The sequence below is a fragment of the Dipodomys spectabilis genome, unplaced genomic scaffold, assembly GCF_019054845.1.
Source record: "Dipodomys spectabilis isolate Male_0828 unplaced genomic scaffold, ASM1905484v1 ptg000093l, whole genome shotgun sequence".
In the NCBI taxonomy this organism is placed as follows: Eukaryota; Metazoa; Chordata; class Mammalia; order Rodentia; family Heteromyidae; genus Dipodomys; species Dipodomys spectabilis.
Genome location: NW_024870770.1, coordinates 82,893 through 92,184, shown reverse-complemented (window position 1 = coordinate 92,184; position 9,292 = coordinate 82,893). Strand labels below are relative to the sequence as shown.

Sequence of the window (9,292 nt, the reverse complement as noted above, 5' to 3'; positions counted from 1 at the left end):
GTATAAGAAACAATTATATTTTGATAAAATACATTCTAGTCTAAACGATTCTGTCTTAATTGTTCATCTCTCTATGATCCTTTTTAACTAAGATTAGTTTTGTTCCAGTAAGACAATCTATGCTGTCAGGGTAAGATATTCTGGTTGGTCTGTTGCTACATGGAAGAAGAGTAAAGGGTCAAGTAGACATTTGTGCCAGTAAGACCTCATTTAGGAATTTTAAGCTGCAGAAGTTTAGAAGGAGCTCTTAAGCAAGGCTTGCTTTGAATCCATTAGCTCCACAAAGCTAACTCAGTTGATAAATAAGTACTTGAAAAGCTATCCCCTTTGGACCTAGCTATAAAGGCTTCAAAGTATGATCAAATTTAAAATGAAAAAGACTTAAAATAGTTATTGACAAAAAAATTGCAAATGTGAGCAATCGACCGAACAATATGTTGTTTCCAATATACACAGAATTTTAGAGAAGTAAGATCAATAGCATTTTTAGGAACAATAAGATTTCCTGGTTACAAAAAGTCAACTAAGGATATATGCCTTTATAAAGATTGCATCATTAACTACTTAACTTTACAGGAACTACATGCTTCAGCAGCACGTTTACCCAAATTACAACAATATAGAGATTATCATGGCACTTGCACAAGGATGATATGAAAATTTGTGAAGTATTCCATATTTTTCATTCTTCAGATGTAAGAAATGAAAAACAGTTATTAAAAAATTGATTACAAAAATACAAGTCATTATGTCAAAAATGAACTTTACAACTTTGGTGCGGGGAGGGGGCTAGTGAGGAGGATTGAGTGGGGGGGCAGAGGGAGGATGGGAAGGGATGAGAAGGGGAAACAAAGGAGGAGGCTACAATGCTTGATAAGAAATTTACTCATTATCTTGCCCATGTAATTGTAACCCCTCCGTACAGTATTTTCACAATAAAAATCTAAAAAAATACAAATGTAACAACACATATAATTCATTGAACTGAAAGTTAGTAGACATCAGTGTATTAAATCCTCACCTTAGAAAGGCCTTTATATAGCATAATCTTTACAAAACTTTTGAAAGTAGATAACATTGTCATTTTATCCCAAGGAAGTAAAATACTATAAGGACTTAGGTAAAAAAGGAATCTTAAACTTTTTCTATATGGAATGCTATCTGAAATAACACAGTTATTAATGAACCTATATATTATAAAACAATGTAGAATTCAAAGTATTATATCTAGGAGAGAAGGAAATAGATTATGGACATTATACAAACAAAATACAGATTATTTTAAAATATACTTTTTTCAGACAAGCATCAGAAATATTTTGTTTCTGTACTACTCATTTCAACAGATAAGTTAAAATGATTTCTGATTTAAAAAATCACAAACTCTGCAGAAATCATTATAGATGTATACAAACAACTCTTGAATACAATTTGACATCAAAGTCAGGCAATTCACTTGAAGAATACCATTGAATCCATGAATTTTTAAAGTAAGATATTGCCATTGCTCTGTATTGTGAAAATATTTTGTACAGACACAAAGATGGATTGGCATTTTTGAAAATTAAGAAACTTAACCAAACCATTATGACTTAGGAGAACAATTTTTACAGCCTTCCATAACTTCAACGAGGTAGTGATACGTATTTATTCTTTTGGCAATATTAAATGCAGTTTCTTTCAAGTTGTGCTTCACACCTTGTTTGATATAATGCTTCAATAGAAGGAGATCCAGCACATCTTTGCTATTTCTATTCCAAGCAGCAAGATGCAAGAGGGTTAAGAGAACTTTAGTTTGGGCATTGGTATCTACATAGTGATGAACTAAGAAAGAAGCCACTCTTGTATTATTCAACATATAAGCACTGAGCAGGGGTGTCCAGCCATTCACAGTAATTGCATGAATATCTGCCTTGAGCCACCAACTCATGTAGGATTCCTGATGAAGAGAGGTATACTCATCATCATCCTTAGTATTCACATGAGTGGCCTTTTTGGAAAGTAGTCTCTGCACTGTAGTAAGCCGATTACTTTCAGCAGCCCACAGAAAAATTTGCTTGAATATGTCTCCACTTTTTTTTGCAAATGATACCATTCCTCACTTTTTTATCTTGTTTCTTGTCTTCATCAGAATTGCCTAACCAGAGACACTGAGTACCAGTGGGAATCAGGTACACATGTATTCCCCAATAGTTCACGTTGGTTGAACTGCTCAGAAAAATCCAGTGAATTTTCTACATCTGTTATTTCACCATGATTTTTTTCTCTTTTTCCATTTTTACTATTCGAAATTATTCTAACTGGAGAGTAGGGAATTGATAGAGAGCAGAGGAAATGTTTTCCTCCATATTGAAAGGTACAGACTGAAAATGAGGACCACTGGTGTCTTCATGTGCAGCTTATTCTAGGAATGAGAAAATATGAAATAATGCCTTCTATGTAAATGATTTGGGGAATGGCAGAGCAGAAAGTGAAATGATGCAACCAAAAATATAAAAGCAAGATAAATTAGGATAATTATGGAGCAGTCATATTATCTATGAGAACCATGAAAGGGAGAGAGGAAGAGAGAGAGAAGAGAGAGACAGATGTGCAATGACCTAGCTAGCCACAAAATCCAGGCCTCGGATCAATTTATAGAGAAAACAATTTTATTTTTTAAAAGAGATGGAAATAGAATTTATGTATTTACTTGAAATTAGTAAATACACTTTTAATAGCCTACATAAAGAGACATAGCTTTGACCAAATTACAGACAAGGATCTAAATCCCTGATAATTCTAGTAACAGATCTGACTGAAATCAGTTGAATATCACTTTTCCTGTAGAGTGAAGGAATAGGTCCAGGATAGGAAAGCAGCTAGAGAAGGCAGACCGATTGTATCTGGGACAAAACTTTGTGGAAAATGGTATCAAGGATTAATTACTAGTGATCCACTTGCACTGGAAGTGTGAATCTGAACTATTGCTTGCTGATTATGAACTATTGCTTTAATCATTATATGTTCCAAGAAGAAAAGGTGAGATTTAATTGATAGCAAAGGATTAGTAATACACTTTGACTTCTCATTAAGGACCTTCAACCATCAAATCACATGAAGTCAATAGACAGGCCTACTTTTTTAGATGAAAACAGGTGTCTTTAAAAACAAGGTAATTAAGTATTCCTACAAAAGACTTCTTTTTACTACTGCATTATACAGTTTTTTTCTAATGTTGGGTAACAAATAATGGATCTATTAGAAAACTCTTAAAGCTCATGTGTTCAATAGTGAGTTTTCTTATATCATGGTATTTTTGTTCATGGTTTTAAGAAGAAATTTACTACCTTAAATTTCTGACAGGACAATATCATCACTGTACAACTTGTTTCTAGACTCTAAGTTTTAAATTACTATCTAAGTATGTGCATTAAGATAGCTATAGAGGAAAATCTAGAAGCCACACTGGTGGCTCATGTGTTTATCCTAGCTAATCAGAAAGATGAAATCTGAGGATTGTGGTTTGAAACCATACCAAGCAAAAAACATCCAGTAGATTCTGATTTGAAAGTAACCAGCAAAAGCTAGAAATGGAGCTGTGGGACAAGCAGTAAAATTCTAGGCTTGAGAAAACTAAAACAAAAAAACAACAAATTCTGGGACAGAACCAGGTCCTGAATTCAAGGCTAGTATTAGCACAAAACAAATGAATGAATGAATGAATTAAAATAAATTAAGTGGTCACATGTGGCGAGGCAAGTAAAATGTAACACCCATAGTGACTGGATTGTGTATTATTTTGTAATAAGGCAAATTAATGTTTGTCCAAATCACTAATATTTTATTTTTACTTTTTTGTATTAAACCCTGAATTTAGCATGCATATATATGTGTGTACATGTGCACACATGTGTGTATGTGTATATGTGTGAGTGTGCTGTTGCAATGTTGCTTGCCAATGTGGACAGGGTGAGGCTGAAAAGAGCTAACTGTGTTGCAATGCTTTTATTTATCAGTGTTTTGTCATGTCATTTCTGTGGAGCCACTCTTCTGTACATTTTATTTTCAAATAATAACATCATCATAATCAAAGCATATACAACATTAAGTTAGATAAAAGAGACCAATTTCAGCTCTTATTATATGTTAGGTAAGAAGATGCAGATATAATTAGGTAGTAAGTTAGTGCTATAAGATGACTGTCAGTACAAAATATGTATTTGACCTCTTAAATTCGTTATACTTTTAAGATATACTCATGGAGTGAGTTTGACCTACTTGACCAAACAGGTATTACTCTCGGGTTATTCCCATGAAACACAAGGTGGATAAACTCTTTCCAGATTTCTGTTGAAAATAACTTTCTTTGTAACATCATATCTATTCTCACTAAGATAATCAACCCTGTATTTATTAGGTTTGAATATCCCATCAAATTGACTGAAAATCAGTATTGTGGATATGCTTGTTAGATATACCTTTCAAAAACAGACAAACAAAAAGCCTGTGTCACCTCCAGATTGTGGATGCATTTGAAATTGTTTTGTACATGCAATTGGATCTTCACTAATGGCTCTTTTGTGGGAGTAACTATCACAACTTTAACAAATAAGGCTTTTCGAATATCTTTTCCAATATACATAACAACCCAAAGCGAGTCTTGCAATTTCTGAAAAGCCTTTGAATATTTCAGTATTATTTCAGTTCATTGACTATAGAGCTAAAGACATTTCTGAAATAAATATTGTTAAGATCTGAAGATGTAAGTGGGTATATAGGTTTTTTTATCTATCATTTTATGAAAACCCAGTTTTTATGAAAGTAAATGAAATTGAATAAAAGTGAATTTGGTAAGCTAATTATTATTATAATTTTGTTTTCTAGTAACAGTTTTTTGAATGTAGATGATGAAGTTAAATTATTTCCTTTGTGGCTCTGTACTTCAGTTAGTTTCATACTCTTTATAATTATAAGAGCGAATTTGTAGAAAAATAAAGGTATTTGAAAATGATTAGGATTAATCTTGTGTTTTGTGTCCTACTTTCAAGAAAATGAGTTGCTTTCAAGTGTTAATATTTTATGATTGAATCTTCAGTAACACAAGAAATTTTGAAAAACGTGCAGTAGTATTGATGTCTTTTTAAACCAATTGTATCCACAAGTTGGAGAGTCTTTAATTGATGCTTAGGTCTTGGTGTCTATGATTTTTAACCTCTCGTTCCTAACATTAATGATAGTTAAGACTGCATTTTTGGGTATATGAAAGGTAAAATACTTATCTGGGGTCAAATGTGATTTTCATATCAGTCTTGCTTTAATAGCATTTTAAAGTACTACATTTCTCTCAAAATGTTGGGTATAAAAAGTAATCAAAATACTTCTAATGGTAAACAACTTATCTGAGCTACAATGTGGAAATGATTGGTCTATAGACCTGCAGTCTGTTTCCATCAGGAATTGGGGAGGTTATTCTTTCAGTATGATTGTGTTAAACAGAGATGAGGGTCCCCAGGCAATGCAGTGTTGTCATGGGATAGAATATGATTTCTAAAATTTTGAGCTAGAAATCAAGAATGTTATAGTTTAGCAGTTCCTTTCACCAGGGAGGTATAAATTGATTATGAACTTGGAGTTTTCATATTACAGTTACTTATTTCCTTTTTTTCTTTTTCTTTTTTTTCTTTTTTTTTTTTTTTGGTTGGTCGTGGCGCTTGAACTCTGGGCTTGGGTACTGTCCCTGTGTTCTTTCGCTCAAGTTGATCACTGTACCACTTCAGCTACAGTGCCACTTCTGGTTTACTAGCTGTTTATTATAGATAAGAATCTCTCAGACTATCCTGCCTGGGCTGGCTTTGAACTGCATTCCTCAGATCTCAGCCTCATGAGTAGTTAGGGTTACAGGTGGAGCCACCGGCATCCCGCTTAGTTTCCTATTTTCTAACAAAGATAAAGTGAAATATCATTAGAATGTGGACAATAATTCTGGGAAATTTTCCTAGAATTAGTGGACTAAGTGCTGGTATTTTAGTCATAAATTAGAATGAAGTCATTTGATACGGTGGGAATGGGGCGCAGGCTACGATTTACCATTTGTGCAATTTTGTACTAGTAATTCCAACTCTGAAAACTTCAATATCATCATCTCAGAATTAGAAATGGAAGTAGTTCTACTTTATGGGATTATTGTGAGGATTAAATTAGATACCATGGGTAACGTACTTGGAAAAACAATCAGCATTTGATCCTTTCTCCCTGTTATTTTATTATGTTATGAATTCTAACATTTTTACTGTGATTTTTATATTGTGTCTCTTTAGGATACGCAACGTGATGTATTGACATTCATTTTGTTGGTCACTTTTATGTCATTTTGAGGAAAAAAACTGCAAAGAAAATTTCTGAGAAGGAAACTATTATTTTGACTCATGGTTTAAGAGAACACAGTTTAAGATTCAAATGTCTCCATTGTTTTTTTTTGGGGGGGGTGGGGGAGGCAGTCCTGTCGTGGGTCCAGAACGCTGGGCCTGGGAGCTGTCCCTTAGCTCTTCAGCTCAAGGCTAGCTCTCTACCACTTGAACCACAGCGCCACTTCTGGCTTTTTACTTTTTGCTTATGTGGTGCTGAGGGATCGAACCCAAGGCCTTAGGCATGTAAGGCAAGCTCTCTACCACTGAGCCACCTTCCCAGCCGCGATTCCATTGTTTTTAGTTATATTTTTATTAAATAGTCGTACGAAGGAATTTCCATTCAATAAATCAGTTTATAAGTACAATGGATCTTTACATAACTTTCCCACACCCTTCCAAACCTCACCCCACTTTCATTTCTTCTAGTGTCTGCATTGAATATTATACATTCCCTCTCTTCGTCCATAATTCTCTTTATTCCTTCCCTTTGACTTTCTCATATCTGCCAAATGATAGCTTCTTGGTGTTCATTTTGTTGGAATAAATGTTCAATTTTATAAGAAATTACACCTTTTAAATACTCTTCTGCAATACTATTGTGTAAACTTGCATAAAGACCTATGTTCCAAATACACGACAGAACATGGGTCCTTTGTGTGTCTGGCTCTGACTTAATTTACTTAACATATTTTTAGATCTATCTATTTCTTTGCAAATTATGTAACAGTCTTCATAATGGATGGGTGCAATCCAATTGTGTATATGTGTCCCACTTCCTCCAACCATTCCTCCACCATAAGGCATCTGGGCTGTTTTCATAACTTGGCTACAGTAAATAGTGCAGCAGTGAACATGGTTGTGAAAGTGATTTTACTGTATCTTTAGGAAGAATTCGTCACTATCTTTCTGGGAGCAATCCTCTAAGCAATTTTCCAGAATAAGCACATCCCTCCTTTCATCTCCATCACAACTTCTTGCAAGTCCTCCAAAACATACTACACCTTACAGGTCTCAATAAGCTAAAACCACACTGTGCAATACATTTTTTTCATGATTGTACACATAATTTAGTAAGAACCTTCTATGTACTTTTCTAATTTGGGAATGAGGGACATGACAATAGAGGAAAAGTAAGATAAATTCAATTTAATTAGCTATTATAATATTTAAAAACATTTTCAGCTCTAACTCATAGCCTCACTTACTATTATTTTAATCATTTTTTGATTACTTCATCAATCCCCTAAATTATAACAGGTGCATTAAATACACAAGCAAAAATTGTGGTTTGGTTTTGACACTCATGTGTGAGGATGCACAATATGGGCAAATAGAGAGATTGGAATTAATACCCATTACCCATTTTGTTAAATTAAGATTGTTTTCCCAAACTGATTCTTGCAATTCATATTCCATTCAACAAGAAACATGTGACAATTCCCTTTGTTTTCCTCATTAATAACTTTTGTTTCTATTTTATTTTACAACAAAGGTTGATTTTTCATAAATCTACTGTAGATACAAAGATAGGTTAAAATACTTCTATCTTTATGCATTGATATATACACACACACATCTGTTACACAGGTTGTAATGATAATTTATAACTTCTGTAACTGTATGATTTACTAAATTATTTAAAAATCAGACAGCTTATCCCTGGAATCTTGGTTACTCAGGAGGATGAGATCTGACGATCCTGATTTGAAGCCATCTTGGGCAAGTAAGTCCATGAGACTATTATCTCCAAACAACGAACCAAAAATCAGAATTGGAACTGTGGCTCAAAGTAGTAGAGTGGTAGCCTTGATAGAAAAAGGTCAGGGACATCACACAGACTCTTAGTTCAAGAACTATAATCTAGCCAAAAAATCTAATTTACACCTGTGTAAGTAGAGTATTTCCATCACCCAAATGCACATCCATGCTCATTTGCAAGATAACTCTGTTATGTCTGGAGTACCACACAACATTATAGCTTAAGTAGAAAGGATCACAACATGGGTTCACTCTATCTCTCTCATGGGTTTTTTCTCCACTGAAATACTCAAATCTTACAATCATTCCAATTATTTAAAGTCATAGCTTTTTTTCTTCAATAACCATAATATATTTTGCATTGAGTGTCTTGTATCTCCTAAATGGGTGTTCTTACCATTTTGTCATGCCCCCAGCCCTAAATTAGTCTGATTATTTTTCAAATAGAATCGGGCTTCCTTCTTGTGTATGATCTTGGGCTCAGTCCACTTTATGTTATTCTTCCTGGAATTTAGAATAACAGGTGCATGGCATTGTGTACAGATCTTTCTGTCCAGTCTAAGTTTTAACCACTGTCCTCACAACAGTAGACTCCCACGTAGTCAGGATTTTCAAAAGCTTATCATAGCTGATTTTTTTTTAAATCTTTGCATTTCTTGCAGGTTTTTGAGTACTGAATTAATTTGTGTTTTCTTGGGTTGTTTTGTTTCATTTGAATGTATGTGTTGAGTTGTTCCAAACTTTCCTTTTGTTTCTTTCACTAACGTTCTTACCTAAGTGCTGAGAAACCAATTCTTCTTTCTCAAGATAGTCAAGGTCAACATTATTTATTCCAAAGCAATTTCAATAATATTTAAACACCTTCATACCTATGAATGTTATATGAATGCTAAGTGCTGAGAAGGGTCTTTTTATTTTCACAACAGTCTTTAGCATACACAGACAGATCATGAAATATATGAAGATAATAAAACTACAGATGCTTGCCAGGTGGAGAAAAACCTATTATGAATTGTTTGACAGAGGCTTCCCTTCTGGTGAAAGAAATACGCTGTTTGATGCAGAATTTCACAAAATCATATAGCTAGAAAGAACCTAAACAATCATGCAATACTACAGAGTTGAGGGAGATGAATTGCCCTCCT

At 33.9% G+C, this 9,292-nt stretch overlaps 1 pseudogene; it reads left to right on the top strand.

Moving 5' to 3' along the window:
• Positions 1 to 583: 583 nt before the first annotated feature.
• Positions 584 to 683, top strand: LOC122112315 (annotated as a pseudogene).
• The last annotated feature ends 8,609 nt before the right edge of the window (positions 684 to 9,292 follow it).